This window comes from Nansenia antarctica (assembly GCF_963989245.1).
Source record: "Nansenia antarctica genome assembly, chromosome: 8".
Taxonomy (NCBI): domain Eukaryota; kingdom Metazoa; phylum Chordata; class Actinopteri; order Argentiniformes; family Microstomatidae; genus Nansenia; species Nansenia antarctica.
In genome coordinates this window covers 59,661,683-59,682,894 of record NC_137678.1, presented here as the reverse complement: position 1 = coordinate 59,682,894, position 21,212 = coordinate 59,661,683, and positions in this window count along the sequence as shown.

The window sequence follows — 21,212 nt, the reverse complement described above, 5'->3', positions numbered from 1 at the left end:
TGCAAGGTATCACAAGGTTAAAATCTCCCCTCCTACTTGTGGGTAGTGGTGGCCTCGGGGTTAGTGAGTTGGACTGGTGATCAGAGGATCATGAGTTCAAATCCCACCAGTGAACACCACCATTAGTGTTCTAGTCCCACCTGGGAACACCACTAGTGTTCTAGTCCCACCTGGGAACACCACCACTACTGTGTCCTTGAATAAGACCTGGGAACACCACCACGAGTGTGTCCTTGAGTGAAACCTGGGAACATCACCACTAGTGTGTCCTTGAGTAAGACCTGGGAACACCACCACTAGTGTGTCCTTGAGTAAGACCTGGGAACACCACCACTAGTGTGTCCTTGAGTAAGACCTGGGAACACTGCCACTAGTGTGTCCTTGAGTAAGACCTGGGTACACCACCACTAGTGTCCTTGAGTAAGACCTGGGAACACCACCACTAGTGTGTCCTTGAGTAAGACCTGGGAACACTGCCACTAGTGTGTCCTTGAGTAAGACCTGGGTACACCACCACTAGTGTGGCCTACTCAGCGAAGGACACACTGCTGTACAGCACATCCAGGGCTAACCTAAACCGTGGCATCCGGGAGGCCAAGGCAGACCACAGAGAGAAGATTGAGGAATGCTTCCTGAGCAACGACTCCAGGCGGGTGTGGCAGGGGGTTCAGCACATGACAAACTTCAGAGCCAACAGGCTCACAGCCGCGGAGGACGACCCCCTGCTGGCGGAAAAGCTGAACTCCTTCTACGCCCGGTTCGACGAGGGGAGAACGGAGGTAACCACAACACAAACACCACTCTCTCCAGCTCTCAGCAGCCTCACCCTCACAGAGCATGAAGTGAGACGCGTGCTGAAGGCGGTGGACCCCAGAAAAGCCTCAGGGCCGGATGGCGTCCTGGGACGGGTGCTGAGGGACTGCACCGACCAGCTGGCCGGGGTTTTCACCAACATCTTCAACCAGTCCCTGTCCCAGGCCACCATCCCACCCTGCCTGAAAACCTCAACTATCATCCCAGTCCCGAAGAAAAGCACGGTGAGCTGCCTAAACGACTACCGCCCGGTGGCACTCACACCAATCATCATGAAGTGCTTCGAGAAACTGGTCCGGGTCCACATAGTCACACGCCTCCCGCCCAACCTGGATCCATACCAGTTCGCCTACAGAGCCCATAGGTCCACAGAGGACGCCATCGCGACGACTCTCCACTCCACTCTATCCCACCTGGAGAGGGGGAACAGCTACGCGAGACTGCTCTTTGTGGACTTCAGCTCTGCCTTCAACACCATCCTTCCAGACAGGCTAGTGACCAAACTACTAGACCTGGGACTATCACACTCCATCTGTGCATGGATCAAGGACTTCCAGTCTGACCGCCCCCAGAGGGTGCGGGTGGGCTCCCACACCTCCACAGCCCTCAGACTCAGCACTGGGTCCCCCCAGGGCTGCGTGCTAAGCCCCATCCTCTACAACCTCTACACCTACGACTTCACCCCCGTCCACCCCAGCAACTCCATCGTAAAGTTTGCAGACGACTCCACCGTGGTGGGCTGCATCTCGGGGGGGGACGAGGCGGCGTACAGGGATGAGGTGGAGCAGCTGGGCAAGCTGTGCAAGGTTAACAACCTGCTGCTGAACCAGTCAAAGACCCAGGAAATCATAGTGGACTTCAGGAGGAAAAAATCTGAGGTCCAGCCCCTGCTCGTCGATGGAGGGAGCGTGGAGAGAGTCTCAACCCTCCGATTCCTGGGGGTGCACATACAGGATGACCTGTCCTGGAAGACCAACACAGCAGCCATCATCAAGAAGGCACAACAGCGGCTCTACTTCCTGAGAGTCCTCAGGAAATACCACCTCAAACAGGAGCTGCTTGTGACCTTCTACCGCTGCACAGTGGAGAGCATCCTCACCTACTGCATCTGCGTGTGGTTCTCCAGCTGCACAGCCGCAGAGAGGAAAGCGCTACAGAGAGTCGTGAGATCGGCCCAGAAGATCATCGGCGCCCCCCTCCCCTCTCTGGAAGAGCTGTACAACACACGCTGCCTCAGGAAGGCCTCCAAGATCTCCAGAGACCCATCCCACCCTGGGAACGAACACTTTGTTCGGCTGCCCTCGGGCAGGCGGTTCAGGACCATGTCCGCAAGGACAAATAGACTGAAGCTCAGCTTCTACCCCAGGGCCATTCAGGCCCTGAACACAGCAAAGACCTAGGTTCATAGGCCCTGGACAATCTAGAAAAGTTGATGGCAGCTACTAGATTGTAATCAAGTGCAATACTGAAACACAACTGTGAACATTTCAAACCTGCAAACTGCGACACTTTAAATGAATGTGCAATAACACTATGTGCAATATGACAACCCTCGGGTACATAAGGTTCAGAGATAGGAAATGTTAGAATAGGTATAGCATAGCATAGAGTACAGCACAGTGTTTTATTTGTATAGTGTACAAATAAAAGTATAGTGGATAGTGTACATAGCCTTTATTTATGTAAACCAGCTCTTTTCCCTTCTTGTTTTTAGTATTTTTTTCCTAGCACCATGGGAGCCCCCCCTCCCAAATGTCGTTGTATGGTACCTGTACTATATCAATGACAATAAAGACCATTCATTCATTCATTCATTGAGTAAGACCTGGGAACACCACCACTAGTGTGTCCTTGAGTAAGGCCTCAAAGTAAGGGGGCCCCCCTTTTTCCAGGTTAGAGCAATAGCCCCTCCAAATCTCTGTGCATCCCTGCCCCTAGCCTAGACTAATGTGGTGGTCATATGAAGCACAGTCACACTGCATGACTACTTCCTGTGTTTAACTCACCAACTGCCAAAGCGTTCCGGAACTCTCACCACATAGACTGTGTCCAGTGTTTTATGTGGTATCTACCTAGCAACAACACTTTGATTGGCTACAAAATGAAGCGTCATCATTTATGCATTTTCAGTGAGTAAAGTCACCCTTGGCAGTCTAGGATGTTGACAATGTGGGCGACTTTATTCACCTTCGGTGATAAATGAATTAATCACTCATTCACAGGTGTCAGGTAACAGGGACTTTATTCATCAGGTGTTGATGTTTGATATGCAGTGATGATAAAACCACCACAGAAACAGACCATTAGACAAACTTATAATATCATGTACAGAAGATGTGTATCATATTACAATCACAGTCACCCTTATTAAACAGTTTTGAAGCATATCTGATTCCCTTTGCAAGCCATTAAACCAATAACATTATTATCAAACATACATTCTGTTAAATGTAATTACGTCACACACATGCATGAGGGACAACTTGTGTTTTTGCTTTAATAAGACAGACAGCCAAGTCTGCTACCTCACCATCACCATTCTAAAGCTCTGGGACCTGTACTAGACTGATTATTAATGTGATCAATGGATTTTGATAAATTAAAGTGAATTTAATTGTCTGAACATCCTCAATTTCACTCTGTACACACCCAGTATTCATTACACTCAAAATCCCCAAAATGTAATTATACATTACAATAATAACTAGCTAATAATGAAATACAGTATTCTGAGAGCATCTGGTTTATAATAATTTTAACATCCTGAGAAGTCAAACAATGTCATTTATATAGAGTCATATCTTCTTATGAGGCTGGAGAAGCTGGGCTATATTTTACATTGCTGCTGCATATTCACCATCTCTAGCAGATACACTGATAGCAAAAACTATATAACACACGATAACCAGTTCAGAAATGACTCTGTTTGGTAAATTATACCATAATCTTAGAAGATAATTCTGCGATTGACAGGATAGATGATCAGAGGGGCAGAGTTGTTACCAATAACATTCAGGTCAGGGGCCTCATTTATAAAAAAGTACTTGAACGTCATCTTTGACTTTCACGTAGGCTAAGCACATTTTTCTAAACGGACGTAAGCATTATTTATAAAACGGGCTGAGATGGTTTAAAGTTGCGTATGTGCTTCCTTCTATAAATACCAACGCAGGTAAAATGAACGCAGGTGAATGAGGTTTGTATTAACGCCTGTGATAGCGACTCAATTATAGCGGCTGAATTAAGACAAGTGCTATAATATAGGGTAGGCGTTCGTCTGGAAGTGGGAGAGGGCAGCGAAGGGTGGCTTAGTTAGTATTCGGCCCTTTTCTTTGATCTCGATTCCCTTTGATCTTTTTATGAGGGGGGGTCATAAAACATAAGATCTTTTACAGAAGGGGGGGTTTATTTCCCCCCCGCGTTGTGGTTTTATTAACCCCCGCCATTTGTTCAGAACACCCCCCAAACGGAGGGGTGGGCCAAAACGAAAGTTGACGCAGGTGTTTAGGAAGGGGGTGGCCCCAAATGACTGGCAAGGGTTGAAATGTAGCTGTCTAGCTGTGTTTAAATAACGAATATTGTTGTTAGAAAGAGACTTAGGGTTAGAAATGAAATTAGAGGAAAATGTGACGAGTGGGAGCGACATTCGGATATAATACGGACATTCGCATATAATACTCACATTATCATGTCCTTTCGGTCTTTCATGTGGACAGTGGATGTCATACTGTCTCCCCCGAAAAAAACTGCTCCTAAACAAACAAAACGTGTACATCTATGTATATCTATCTGATATACATCTTGATCTTTTGTACGCACACTCTTAAGAGAGTGAACGGGGGTTTCGTATCAGCAGTCAGATATGCGTTCAGACAGCCTCTGTTGATAGACAGACACATCGAGTTGCTTTTCCTGCCTCTCTGCTACTCCCACCCCTCTCTCTGAAGCGTCATTCTGACAGCAAGAGACAACAGGCTAGGGTAGACTACTGTTGGGTAATCTTGGTTACCAGAATGGTCCTAGAGTTTGCGTCGACATCGACTGCTCAAAATGGGGAACGTGTACAATCCTGTCAAACTTTGCCAAAAGGACATCCCCGCAAAAACACATCTAGAATGACAGGTTTGATCAACCTGAATGTGATACCTTCCAACCAGATGCATCCCAAAATACACTACATCCCAAAATTGCCATTGTAAATTACAGATAGACCTGTTAGAACATCAGTTGTCTTTTAGCGGACCTCTTGGACACCCCTAAACACTGGGGTTTAACTAGTAGTTATACCAATAGTAGTGACCAATAGTAGTGACTACCCCATCCCTGGCATATTACTTTTTCAGCTATCGCCAACATTCACAATGTTATCAACATGTTTATAGAAATAGACTGTCAATTGTAGTAATGGCAACAATTGTAATAATTATAATTACCAGAGAACCACAATGAATGAATCAAATGAATCAAAGTAATCGCGTTATTTCCAGATTGTAAGCTTTCAAATGATGTGTCATACATAGACATCGGGAAAAATGTAAGACAACATGAGTATTTGAAACTTGTTAACCCTGAAAACTAAATCGCACGGCTTACAAGATTTGTAGATGTTGCTTGACAGAAGAGACGCACCGGTAAGCTGGTAAAATTCATCATCGCGTCTTTTTGAGAACGCACTAACGGTACCCAAATGCTTGGACGCACAGCCGAGTCCTGGCGAACGGGTGAACTTATAATACAGGGCAGAAAATACCCTTGTTGGTGATCGGCCCCTGTGAGTAGGCTACTCGGAATTCACTATTCTAGCCTATTTGTTCGGTTGGATATCAGCACGGTTGTCAACCGATTGTCAAGTCAAAAGGTAAACAGAACTGTATCATTTTACGCACGAAAATAAATCCTTAGCCTACCTCACTCAATGAGCTGACCCAGCTCCCCCAGGTGTCTCAGGAGACACTTTTCAGGAACCCGCTGCCTAATACCATCAATCATACTATCATATACCACATAAATTATTAGATTGATGGTATTTTATGCTGTATATGATAGTGTGATTGAAGTGCCCCATCGCAGACAGGTTTTAGTTGATTACTATTAAGCATCATGAACACTGTGGAACTGACAGCCATCATGGATACAATATCAACAAACACCCATTTTCTAGTATCATAGATACTCTACCTCTACAAATAAGACCTAGTGCTATGATAATAGTACTTACTACTGACAGTTTATATATCATTGGAGAGAGTTGGGTTTTTTTGACAGTTTTGGAAATGCTCCAAATCATTCAAGATTTCCTAAATCGATTTATGACTTTTTAAACCTGTCATGTGACGAGATACATTTCTCAGACAAACAAGTTCAGGATGTCACATCGGTCACATGTGGTGAACACTGTATCTACTTCTTAAATCACATGTGTAGAGGCATCACCTACGATATGTTGATATCTAAATATTCTTCTAATCTGTTTAAAAATGACACAATGGTAACACGTTTTGTGAAAAAGTTGCAACCGCGTGTGTGTGTTCATAATGTGTTTAGTTGTGTTCAACATGTTCAGACAATTGTGTAAGATTGTGCAAGTCAATAAAATGTTGGTCAAATAAATTATCAGAGTTCATGTATCATTACAATCATTTTTATTTAGTCAAGCAAGGGGGTTTTAGTCAAACAATAACATAGTCATTCACAGTCATTCACAATAAAAATAAAAAATACAAACATTGTATACAAATTGGCTGTAGCAGAAATACATTCACAATGTTAACAAAGGGTTAAAAATGTTAAAACAAAAAACAAGTAAATAAAAGAAATTAAAATAACAAATCTAGACCCAATCATGCCACAACAAGTCTCTATGAGATTCAGGATTCAGAATTCAGACATTTCAGCCACTCGTCTTCCTCTGTTTGTACACAACCTGATAAGGGGAGCATAACGCTGTTCTGAGACGATAGGCCTCTGGCGTTTTAGCTTTATAATCAACCAACAAATACCCATAAGGGGCTTCTGTAGCATCTTTAAATGACTCCATAAAATATTTAGTATTACCAGGATACATTTGTCTAGCCAATACAGAGATTTGATTATTATCACGGGGGTTTTTAAATAACACTAAATAGTTTGTGTTCAAGCTAATTGTCCTACTGGTTTTATCTTGGAAAAACAAATTCTGTACTAGATATAAAACACTGAGATTTCTATGGTGAACATACTGGGTAAAAACCTTCTCAACTTCGAGGCTATTACTGGCGTCATTCATGACGTCGTCAATGATTAACAAATTATTCTTGGACACCGGCAGGATTTCATCATTGTCTAGTCTTTCGGGAATCCCCTCGACAAAATTGATATCCCTAATCTTTAACAAATCATCATATAACGGTTGCCAGCAAGCATATATGTATACAATATTTTCAATGTGATGCGAGAGTAAAAGCTCTGCATTAGTTAACAGCTCCTTAACAAAATAGGTTTTACCCGAGTTAGAAGGGCCCGACAACAGCAAGCTGAACGGATGCTGTAGTCTAAAATCAAAATCACTATTGCCAAAATCGGACATGATTCAAAAACCATACGGTAAGGTTGTGTAGTCTTGCATTAAAACCCTTTTGTTGTAGACTATTCTAAACCTCTTGACAACGGTTGTGTTCTTCAATGTGAGAGATTTCTTAACACGTACAATATTTTCAGTGCGGGCCAACACATGACTTGTGCTATTCCTGTCGGCTACGAAATGATCAACGAGCTCCACCAGAGTGTCTAGTTTAACAACTTTAGAATTCTCAGCGTTCAGGGTAATACCTTTAGCTTTCATGCATGTAACACCCTTTAAAGTTCGATAACCATATGTTTTAGGCCCCCCTGAACAAAACTCCACAATATGGTCGCCGCCCCCTATCTCGTCAGTTAAATCCCCCAAGTATGGGCCTAGTGGAGGGACCCAATCACCTGGCTTTGTTACAAAGATCACCGAATCCGTGTCACTATACAAAAGTCTGTCATCCAGTTTATACATCAGATCATACAACTCGAGCCTAGCATGGGCAGTTGTGAAAGCTCCTAGAAAGACATTGATATCCTTTGTATTCCATAAAGACCCGTCAGCATGAGCCCACTGGACCAAAGCAACTGTGTCAGATATGAATGCAAAGTATTTCAAGTCCACATCGGCTGAAAATATGTATCTAGCAAAATCTTCAGGATCCTTCAACAATTCAGTGTTGGGGAGATTCTCTCTCATGGAGAATCTACCCCACAAGCTGTTTAGGAGTAGTTTGTTGATAGATCGTCTGGCCTGATTTAAAACTATTTTGGTAGGATCGAGTCTTATCCCTTCCTTGGCGTAATAATTATCCACATAGGTTTGCTTGTCGACATCAGACACAACATGTTCAGGGTAACCACTGGCTTCCTGCTTATATTGCAATAATTTTTTTACATATCCTGCAAACAAGTCATCACTCTTTTGAGCAAAATGCCATACTTCGTCTACCCTGGTGACTATGTAACCAAGCTCTATAGATTTTAACAATTCGATACTAACCCAGGTACCTGAAATGGCTCTCTCGTCATCTGTATGGGTACACAACCCTGACTGGTTCTCACTCTCTGCACAGCTGCAGCACAATGGAAACATTAGTTTACCTCCGCATCTATAGGGTAGAACAGGGTGGAGCAGCCCTCTGGGGGGTAATACAGTAGCCTTGATTAAACCGTAATAATTCTCCAGGGGCTCAAAATCGTTGAAGATGATTTGGGGGTGACCCACCGGGTAAGACTTACGAGCTTGGCAGAAGGGGTATAACGATGTGAAGTCTAGATATTGTATCTTCTCATCAACACTAGCCTTGTGGTAGAGTTTATAGGCATTAGTACGGCCCCCGTAGAGTGCGTCCCTAGGTTTCAATCGCTCTGTGTGTGTGTATGTTGACATGAAATTAATAACTTGCTGATCATGGCGTTTAGCCCTCTGCCATTGGCATTCCCACATGATTTCGACAGTCAGCCCATGAACCCTCTCAAGTGTCTCGGCTCTCACATCGGCCTCTGCCCTCAAATCTCCATATGTCTTTTGAAGGAGAGGGTTTAAATGATTTGGATCATGTTTACAATTGTGTCCATGGTGGAAACAGCCGTTAAATTCCAAAGCCACTTTACCCCCGTCTTTCTCATAATAGCCGTCAACGTGGTATGCACCAAACTTTCTCTCCCCACCCAGCATCTCGGGGGGGGACGAGGCGGCGTACAGGGATGAGGTGGAGCAGCTGGGCAAGCTGTGCAAGGTTAACAACCTGCTGCTGAACCAGTCAAAGACCCAGGAAATCATAGTGGACTTCAGGAGGAAAAAATCTGAGGTCCAGCCCCTGCTCGTCGATGGAGGGAGCGTGGAGAGAGTCTCAACCCTCCGATTCCTGGGGGTGCACATACAGGATGACCTGTCCTGGAAGACCAACACAGCAGCCATCATCAAGAAGGCTTCTGGTGAGGTGACGTGACGTGAACAAGATGGCGGAGTAGAAGCCTCGCAGTTACTCTCCCTTAAGTTTGTCTGAGCAAACATCTATATTTCTGCTACGAAATCTGATATTAACCTACACCAGTTGAAAGTTTATTAGCCTGTTTAGTACTGTCCATAATGGCTAGCCGTACGCGCAAAAACAAAGATCCTTTGGTCATGCCGATGGACGGCGACGAAAACTCAGAGAGCGCTCTCACAGTGGCCTCTCTCGAGGCTACACTTAAACGCTATTTCAATATAGCGGAGAAAAACTCTAACGACCGATTCGACCGGCTGGAGACTCAGTTGGGAGTCATGGAGGCAACCCTGACCAAACACGATAAGGAGATTAATGCACAACGCACATTCACCTCCAAGCTACATGAGCGGGTAAAGGACTCCGAGGTCACTACCTCGCAACACACCACATCCCTAGCTCAGCTCGAATCCAAACTGGCATCCTTCGAGGATAGGAACAGAAGGGACAACCTACGAATGATCAATCTAAAGGAGGGAGAAGAATCGGGGAATGCAATGTCCTACCTCACTGCCAACTTCCCAATATGGTTCCCCTCCCTGGCTGACAAGCCGCTGGAGATCATGCGAGTTCACCGCACCGGGTCTCCTCGAGCGTCTTCACCACATCCCAGGTCCTTGATCATTAAATTCCTTCGCTTCACAGACAGAGACCGCATCCTCCAAGAATCAAGGAAAACTCCCGTGGAGATCGCCGGGCGCACCATCCGTTTTGCAGCGGATTACAGCGAGTACACTTCTAAACTCAGACGTCCCTGCTATCCGGTCATGCACCGGGCTCGGGAACTGCGCTGTGAGGCATTCTTGCTGTACCCCGCGGTCATCAAGCTCATCCACAACTCTGAACACCATCTATTCCACGAACTATCAGAGGCAGAGAAGTTCCTTTCTTCACTTGAGGACAATTCCTGATCGGGGTAAGGCTCTTAACAAGAGCTCGCTCTAGACTTTGTTTTTCAAACGATAACTGTTGACGATAACATGCTGGACTTGTTTACTTCCTGGTGGGGCGTTACTCACGGAGGACGTCACTCCAATGACTCTCTTTGTTTATTTCTATCGTGTAGCAACTCAGTGAGTGTAAATCCGGCTGACATCGCTGTAAAACCACTATAGTTATTATTTTTGCTTTCTATTTACTGTAAATGCTGATCCAGCTGTATGGTGGCTGACTGTGTGCGACACATTTCGCAATCTGAACTCTATGATAGGTTGCTGACTAATCAGATTGAATAGCGTTATAATAGCCTAATGTTTTAAGTTTGCCTGTTCCACACAACCTTGCTTATTTGAGTATTTTGAACATATGGGGTGTCCCAATTTACGTATGACATTAAAGATAGCTTGAACACAATTATTGTTTTTTTATTATAGAACTGAATTAATATATAATGTCATTGCTGATGGCTTTATAACCCCAAATGATACTTGAAAATGATTTCTTTTTTTCTTTGGTTTCTAATTCTGTATTATCATTATTTTTTATTATATATGGTAATTACTCAAACAAGGAATAGCTACAAGGGAGAGGGAGGGGTATCTGACTATCTTTTCTTCACTGTCACTTTTTTGGGGGGGAGGGGGGAGGTTGGGTGGGCTCTGGATGGACCTTTTTGTCCATTTATTTTTTGGGGGGGTTGGGGAAGAGGGGTGCCGATTGGGATTAGGGGGTAAGGGGTGGGTGGGCTATGATCATGGGGCTTATGGGGGGGTTGGGGGGGAGGGACAGGATCCTATGGTTGGAGCTCTTCGGTTAGTATCTTTCACTTTTTTCTTTTACCAAGATAGCTATGACTAACATTACACTTCTGTCTTGGAATGGGCGGGGCCTAAATATCCCTCATAAACGCACAAGTACCTTAGACTTCCTACAGAGAAAAAAGATAGATGTGGCCTTCTTTCAGGAATCTCACCTATTGGAAAAAGATGTTAGTAGATTACAGAATAAATATTACCATGTAATTGCCTCCTCCTCAAATACAAAAAAAAAGGGGAGTAGTGATCGTGGCCAAGCGCAGTTTTCAGTTTAAAGATCTAGGATCTGGGAAAGACTCTGAGGGCAGAGTAAGCTATATAAAAATGATGGTAAATGATAAGAAACTGGCCTTTGTTTCAGTATATGCACCAAATTCCTTTGATATTGGCTTTTATGACTACTTAACTAAATTGATGTTTGATCTATCTGATTTTGGTTTAATAATAGGGGGTGACTTTAATGCTGTATGGCTACACACGATGGACAGAACTGGGGTTAACGAGGGGAGAGAGCAACACCTGGCGTCCTCTGCACTAAGGAAATGGGCTAGTGACTGTGCTGTGGTAGATGTCTGGCGTTCTTCTAACCCCTCCGTGAAAGAATTCACTTGTTTCTCCTCTCGACACAGATCATTCTCTCGCATAGATTATATTTTTATATCCAAACATCTGTATGATAAGACATCAGATTTTAATTTACTTCCTATGTCTCTCTCTGACCACAGGGCGGTCTTTGGCAGAGTAGCGATCTCCTTGAAGCCTAAAAGGGCTCCTCGCTGGCGCTTTAACTCCACCCTTTTGCAGAATGAATCATTCCTAAAGGAAATGAAGGAACAACTTGATGAGTTTATTGTAATTAATAAGCCATCTGTGGATGATCCTGGTATTCTCTGGGATGCGGTGAAGGGGTTCATTAGGGATAAAACTATTGGTTTTGCCTCTAATCTACACAAATCCAGATTAAAACATATTCAAGACTTAGAAAAGAAAATTGCTGAACTGGAGATCACAATGACTCCACTCCGCATGTTACCCCTGAGCTAGTTCTTGAGAGAGAAGTGTTATTTAAAGATCTTAACCATCTTCTCAGACATAGAGCTGATTTCCTCATTCATAGAACTAGACAAAACCATTACTTGCACAGCGCACAGCCAAGCCATTTACTAGCCTCAAAACTTAAAACCAATGAACAACTAGCAAACATCTCTTCAATTAAAAGTTCTACAGGTACTTTGTGCACTGATCCAACAGAGGTTAACAATAACTTCTGGGCATTCTACTCGGCTCTATATACTTCTGAGATTGATTATAATGATCAAGCTGTTAGTTCTTTCTTGAACCCCTTACAGCTCCCCCAGCTTTCCCAAAATGACTCCCTTGATTTAGATTCTCCTATTACGCTATCTGAACTATACAAAGCTCTTTCATGCATGAATAAAGGCAAGTCACCAGGGTTAGACGGTCTACCACCTGAATTGTATCTGGCCTTTTGGCCCCAAGTTGGCCCCTTGCTATTGGGAATGATTCATTCTGCAATCAAAAATGGCTCCTTCTCCAAAAACAACAATATAGCTATAATCTCTTTGCTCTTGAAAAAGGGGAAGGACCCTACTGACTGCGGAAGCTATCGCCCCTTGTCAATTTTAAATACAGATACAAAACTGTACGCCAAAGTTCTAGCCTCTCGACTGGAACCATTTATGACTACCTTAGTGCATGAGGACCAAACAGGCTTCATTAAAAATCGCCTTGCCTCAGACAATGTTCGCCGCCTTCTCCATATTATTGACTCTTCGAATATTACTGATTCAGCAAATGCTATTCTCTCACTTGATGCTGAGAAAGCCTTTGATCGTCTCGAGTGGCACTTTTTATGGGCGGTTTTACGCTATATGGGCTTTGGAGATCATTATGTGGATATGATAAAACTACTATATTCTAACCCGACAGCAATGGTTCTGACAGGGAACACATGCTCTAAACAGTTCCCAGTATCCCGCAGCTCCCGCCAGGGTTGCCCTCTCTCTCCTTTGCTGTTTGCCCTATCTCTGGAACCTGTGGCCCAGGCCGTTCGCCAGTCAGTCACCCATGATCCTATTACGGTCCAGAACACCAAACATCACATATCTCTGTATGCTGATGATATCCTTCTTTTTATTCAGAATATCCCTCAGTCACTCCCTCACCTTCTAAACATCTTTAATAAATTTAGCCGAATTTCAGGTTACAAAATTAACTGGGGAAAATCAGCTCTATTGCCACTGAATGCCTCAGCTAGACAGTTAGATATCTCACTAAACATCCCAGTGGTCCAGAATATTAAATATCTAGGTATCACTATCTACCCCTCAATTTCAAACACAGTATCAATTAATTATAAGAATGTGCTGAAGGAGGTAGATTCTGATCTACAAAGGTGGAAAACTTCACCCCTCACATTTCATTCCCGTATCTCAGTTATTAAAATGAATATTCTTCCACGAATAAACTTTTTTAGTTCCATGCTCTCTCTAGCCCCACCAAGTGGTTATTGGAAGAAACTACACTCTATCTCTTCTCATTTTATATGGAGGGGGAAGAAGCCCAGACTCAAATTCTCAACCCTCCAGAGGCTAAAAAACGAAGGGGGATTGGGGCTACCAAACTTCGAATGGTATTATTGGTCCTTTGTGCTGCGTCCTCTCTCCACATGGTTTGATCCGGCCGCTCGTGTATCTTGGCGCCCCTTAGAGGAAAACATTGTCCATCCTCATAGGTTCGAAGATGTCATATACTCTAACATTTCTATTAAACAGTCCAAATTGAAATTCGGCTCCATCATCACTGAATTAATCACAGTTTGGCGATGCGCAGAAAAGTTTTGCAAAATCTCAACCAACTGGTACCTCCATTCGCCTATATTTAAAAATTCAATTCTCCAGTTGGGAGGGCGTCCAATCTCATTTCCCCAGTGGAGTGACAAGGGAGTTCACACATTCTCAGATTTATTTGGGGCTGAGGGTCTCCGCTCATTCCAAGACATTCAGAGAAACTTTAATTTACCGGGTACGTCCTTTTTTTTCTACCTTCAATTACGTACAGCTATGCGCACATACGGGGTACCCTGGAATAGCTCATTAGACATGCATCCATTTCACATAGCATTCACCAGACCCAGGGGTCAGGTCTCAGCTCTTTACTCCATCCTGGTTAAGGCTTCTTTAAAACCATTACACATTGACAGAGTATGGAAAGACACTATCACACAATAACTTAAATTGGCAATTAATTTGGCAAAACATATCCCTTTCCTCCAGAAATCCCAACCACCAGGTTATCCATTTCAATTTTACTCATAGGACATACTTCACTCCATATCGGCTACATAAAATAAAGACCATACCTTCAACTAACTGTACTCTTTGCACCCGAAATACAGTTGGCACCTTTTTTCATATGGTATGGGAATGCCCGGGAGTGGCTGATTTCTGGAGGACAGTTTGTGATGCAGTCCCTGATCCTGTCCAAACACATTCCACACTCACCAGTAGTCATATTGTTAAATTACAGTTCAAACCTAGATTTAAACATCAAACAAAGACGCATCTGGCTGGCCGGCCTTACAGCAGCCAAAAGGCTTATAGCTTGCAAGTGGAAGTCACCCCCTTTCTTGACCACGCAGAGGTGGATATTAGACTACATAGACATAGCCAGCATGGAACACTGGATAGCCAACAGGCATCATGCAATTTCGGACAATGTTTCATGCTGGGACCAAACTATAACCATCCTCAAGACACTACTATAGGCTAATCGATTTGCTCCTTCCATAGGGTCCTGTAGGGGGGGGGGGGGGGGGAGGGGGGCTGTGATTGGGTGGGGGGTGATATCTAGACCGTTAAAACTTTCCGCCCCTGCCCGTCCACCACACCGGCCCACCCCCACCCCCAGAGGACACCTGACTACTTACTTGATTTAAAAGATGTGCCGTCTAGATGTGCGATCAGCTCTTAAATGCTTAGAGATAGTTAGCTGTCTAACCAGTGTTTTGATAGCTCAGTGTAGATGTATTAAACTAGAACTAATTTCCAGCCTAGAACACCACTGGGCTGAAAAACTTGGTTCCCTTAAACGTATAGGTGATGGTGGTGATTCCAATTCATCAGAGCAGTCATACGTCATCTCCCTGTCATCAGAACGATCACGCCCCCTTTTGGGTGGTAGAATTGTTAGAAGTTTGACTTGCGGTCAATGCAAATGTATGGTCTTTGCTACTTTTATACGTTAAAATAAGAAAACAGTATTGATTTTTAGCTATTAGGAGCCCAAATCCGATGGCCAGTCAGGCAAACAACTATATAGTGTCGTTGCCGATCAATGATCTACGTCGTTATATATTTTAAAAATCATGAAATTATTTTGATGTGTGTCCTTTCAGTCTGCCTCCATCTATGTGGCTGAACGACCCGACGGCCTGAGATGTCATAACCCTAACCCATATCCTGACATATACAACTACCTTATTGAATCTCCAGATAATGTATTTCTGACATCTATCACTTGCTGTAGTTAAGATACTTTATTTTTCTGTTTTGGTAGTCTGTCCAATGTGACACTTGCCCTCCTCCACCGGCCCTAGTTTTGGATCTAGCTTGCTGTTCATTATTTTGATAATAAATCATAGCTAGCTAGCTATAACATCTTCATATGAATATATATATATACAGTATATATATCCACATACATATACTATATATACCATACAGGCTAAATACTGATCACTTGGCAAATGCATCATCTATTAAAGTAGCAAAGATCACACATTTGCATTGACCGCCAGTCAAACTTCTACCACTTCCTGAGTAAATCCAACGTTCCTACGCTGAGATGTGACCGTTTTAACTTGCGCCCCCCACTCGCGGATATCAGGAAGTATTAGCGCTATAGGCCGTTACCGTTAGCAACACATTCCAAGCGCTAGCTAGCTAGCAAGCACATCAATGTTTGTTTGCAACAATGAACCATGTGCTTGCCAACCAACATTGATAAAGCCACATTTAGAACAGCCACAGACAGTTCCAAGCCAACTACTTACATTTGAGAATAAACTTAAATTATTAAATGTTTTAGAAAGCCTATCAAATTTTCCAGGACAACACAAGATTTCCATGTTAATTTTCAATTTTGCACAGTTTCCATGCCTTTTCCAGGTATGGAACAGGGCTCACTAATTTCCATGTTTTCCCTGTTTTCCAGGTAGCGTGGCAACCCTGGACATGTGTGGGAGGAGGGGGAGGTAGGGGACTGCTGGGGTAAAGGGAGATTGGGAGAGGGGGGGGGGGGGAGGTTTCTACTGGATTTTTGTTATTCTATTTCTCTTTTGTTCATTTACATGTTACCACTCCCTTGTACCATTCCATGAAGAAAAATCAATAAAAAATGGATAAATTTTTTTTTTACTAGTGTTTTAACAGTGCAGTTAATTTAGAGTTGAGAATAGCTAAATCTGTAATGTTTTGTTTCTAAGGAGATTGAACCAGGTCCACCTGCTAGGAAAGATGTAGATTACTACCTACATACTGTAGCTGTCTCCTTTATTCATTACCTTAATGTAATATAAGTCAATTGTATAGAAACAACTCACCAAAATAGACTATTACACAACTGATTTGAAACCCCCCCTCAACCCCCCCTATTCTGTACCTTGCCATACCTTGGCTTTTGCTGAAATGACACCACTGGTCTCATAGCCTATTGGAAATGTATTGCGTGTGTGTGAGTGAGAGCTTTTGTGAGCCTGCATGTATGATGCGGCTCTTTCAGGTACCCCAACAATTTTTTGGGGCTCTTAGTCTCCAACTGGTTGGCCACCCCTGGGGCCTCATTTATAAAAAGGTACTTGAACAGCACATTTTTCTAAACGGACGTAAGCATTATTTATAAAACGAGCTGCGCTTGTTTAACATTGCGTACGTGCTTCCTTCTATAAATACCAAATATACTTTAAATTGAACGCAGGTGAATAGCGGCTCAAAGAAAAGCGGCTGAATTAAGCCAAGTGCTAAAATATAGGGTAGGCGTTCGTCTGGAAGCGGGAGAGGGCAGAGAAGGGTGATTTAACGTTTGATTACTAACCAGGCAAATGCTTGTACTCAAGTTGTAAAAGAAAATCATTTCTTAACTCATTTTCTCGGCTGATAACAACATCGTTAATTTTATTACGAGCCACATTCACTTCGCATGAATTACAGTATAGGCAGTGCGGCTCACATGCCTGTAATAACTCTGCATAACCAGTAGGTAATACCCGACGTACAGCTACGATCGTTTCCAGAGCAGTGGTATGGTTACTCTCCTGTGTGTGTTCTCTGATGCATCTTCAGGTGTCCTGCTTGACTGAAACTCTTCCCACATTGGGAGCAGTGGTATGGTTTCTCCCCGGTGTGTATTCTCTGATGCCTTTTCAGACTTCCTGATTCATTGAAACTCTTCTCACACTGGGAGCAGTGGTATGGTTTCTCTCCGGTGTGTAATCTCTGATGCTTCTTCAGGTCTCCTGCATTACTGAAACTCTTCCCACACTGGGAGCAGTGGTATGGTTTCTCTCCGGTGTGTATTCTCTGATGCTTCTTCAGGTCTCCTGCATTACTGAAACTCTTCCCACACTGGGAGCAGTGGTATGGTTTCTCCCCGGTGTGTATTCTCTGGTGAATCTTCAGGTCTCCTGCATTACTGAAACTCTTCCCACACTGGGAGCAGTGGTATGATTTCTCTCCAGTGTGTATTCTCTGATGCTTCTTCAGGTGTCCTGCATTACTGAAACTCTTCCCACACTGGGAGCAGTGGTATGGTTTCTCCCCGGTGTGTATTCTCTGGTGAATCTTCAGGTCTCCTGCTTGACTGAAACTCTTCCCACACTGGGAGCAGTGGTATGGTTTCTCTCCAGTGTGTATTCTCTGATGAATCTTTAGATGTCCTGCTTGATTGAACCTCTTCCCACACTGGGAGCAGTGGTATGGTTTCTCTCCAGTGTGTATTCTCTGATGAATCTTTAGATGTTCTGCTTGATTGAACCTCTTCCCACACTGGGAGCAGTGGTATGGTTTCTCTCCGGTGTGTATTCTGTGATGCTTCTTCAGGGCTCCTCCTCCACTAAAACTCTTCCCACACAGTGGGCAGTGGTAGGTCTTCTCTCCGGTGTAAGTCTGTGGGTGTGTTTTAAGGTGATTCTTCCGCCTCGAGCTCCTGTGTTGTTGATGGTTTCCTGGTGTGGTGGAGCTGGGCTCGCTGTCTGAACCTGGGTTGGAGCTCTGCTGGTCTGTAAGAATAGGAACATATACAGGGTTACATAGGCAAGTTTATTTGTATAGCACATTTTATACAACAAGGGCAATTCAAAGTGCTTTACATACAGCATTAGGATATTAAGAAAAAAAAATATAGAGAGAAATTAAATATCAACATTTGTTTATCTATCTAAGTAAGTCTCTCAGAGAGATAAACCTCTGCACCTCCTACAAGCATCGTACCACCATACAGGATTACGGTCAGATTATCACGGGGAGTGGCTGCACATATGATGCAAAAGAGGTTGATTAGCATTATTACAAAATAATAGTAATAAATATGCTAATATTTGAAAATTGATATACATTATATACTGCATCATAAATACACTTAATACACATTATATACTGTATCATAAATAAAATTGTATTTGTTCCATGTTGTTCCATGAAAATCAGTTGAGAATTACAGACATAATCAAATGTAGGCTACTGCAAGTACTTTGCTGCGATAGCTATAGCGAGACCTACTGTACAGTTTAGCATTCATAACTGTCTGTACATTGACATATAATATCCTATCACTACTGCGTATGTAACTGGGCTAAAACCTGTGATTGAAATAGCTTTATACGAAGTAGATTTAGAACATGTCAGGATAATGGGTGGTAGAACGCACTTATCTCGGAAAAGTCATGAAAGGAGGGTCCTGAAATTTGATCGACTTCAAAGGTAGAATTTATTTTTACTCACTAGGTTAAATGACCCCACCCATGGGAGCCCCCCCTCCCAAATTTCGTTGTTTGGTACCTGTACTATATCAATGACAATAAAGACCATTCATTCATTCATTCATAATGACCCCATCTGTGACTTCTAGTGTTAATGACCCCACCCATGGCTGTTCTAGTGTTAATGACAACACCCATGGCTGTTCTAGTGTTAATGACAACACCCATGGCTGTTCTAGTGTTAATGACCCCATCCGTGACTTCTAGTGTTAATGACCCCACCCGTGGCTGTTCTAGTGTTAATGACTCCACCCATGGCTGTTCTAGTGTTAATGACCCCACCCATGGCTGTTCTAGTGTTAATGACCCCACCCATGGCTGTTCTAGTGTTATTGACCCCACCCATGGCTGTTCTAGTGTTAACGACCCCACCCATGGCTGTTCTAGTGTAAATGACCCCATCCATGGCTGTTCTAGTGTTAATTAGGGCTGCCACAAACGATTATTTTCATAGTCGACTAGTCACCGATTATTTTAACGATTAGTCGACTAATCGGATCATAAATTACAGCTTATCGCACAATTACTCAATCGCTCTTATTTAACTATCATCTTCTAAATCAGCTTCTAAATTTAGCTTGAAGTTGTTAGTTGTTGTTGTAGGCATGTGCTAACTAAAAATAAAGACAATTAAAATGATTGTTCACTCAAAAATAGATATTTTAATGAACTTTGCAGATTTATTTCTGGCATCACTTGCATGTAATGTAATGTAAAGAGTAGTAGAGAGTGCAAACTGCTGAGTAAAATGAGGTAGGCTAGGCACTAGGCAACCAAAAGAATACAAAAACAAAAATAAATACTTGTACAGAGTACAAAAGTTTTGCTTTGCTTCACTCATCTCTGGCATCAAACATACATTTTAAATGTATTGAATAGTGCTGCAAAATAAAATGAGGTAGGCACTAAGGCAACTAAAAAAGAGCAATTATCCACAAAAAGAAATGTTTGTAGAGAAAAGGTTTGGTCTCAATCAAATAACATAACAAAGAAAAGTGCAGGAGACTGAGCAAAGAAATTGTTTCTCTCCTGTGTGGACTATTCATTCATAGCGAGGAAATGCACGTTGGCATCTTGACAAGATAACTATCCATAGTAGAACGCGCCTTCTTAGCACTGTAACGTTAAGACAAATTTTTTAGCTATTTGATAAGTATCGCTTTGATGACAACGTTACAGCACATAACGTAAAATAATGTAAGAAGGCTTTTAACGTAACGATATCGTTAGCCAATAACAAGCTAACTAGCTTACCGAGACGAGCCATCGTCTTCCTCGTCATCTGCCACAACGTGCTTCCTTTTGAGATGCTTGCGCATCATAGACGTGCTGCCATGATATTATGAATAAGCGAGTTCAGCTTTGCAAATTGTATATTTTACATTCTTTTTTTCAACGTTGTGGTTGAAATGCTCCCACACTTCAGACGTACGAGGACGGGAAGACATTTCTCCGTTTGTTTTTCCGGGGATGTCACGTGTGTCCCGGATGACCGACACTGCGCATGTACATCAAAGACACTGGGAGACGCTAGCCAGTGGCAGCTTCAGGGAAGAAAAACGAATGCTTATCGCTTATATTGCATCTTGCATATTGCATATTATCCCCTTATTGCAGGCCGGCATTGTAAATAAGAATTTTGTTCTTAATTGTCTCGCCTGGTAAAATAAAGGTAAAAAAAAAAAAAAAAAAAGGTTTTTTTAAAAATTTCAGCTCCAAAAAAACATGCGACTACGGCGATTACCAAATATGTCGGCGACGATTTTGGTAGTCGACGTCGTCGTGACTAGTCGACTAATCGTGGCAGCCTTAGTGTTAATGACCCAACCCATGGCTGTTCTAGTGTTAATGACACAACCCATGGCTGTTCTAGTGTTAATGACCCCACCCGTGGCTGTTCTAGTGTTAATGACCCCACCCATGGCTGTTCTAGTGTTAATGACCCCACCCATGGCTGTTCGGGTGTTAATAATCTCGTTCAAAGCTCTGAATAATTTTGTGACAGTAGAGAGCAGTAGAGGGCAGTAGAGGGCAGTAGAGGACAGTAGA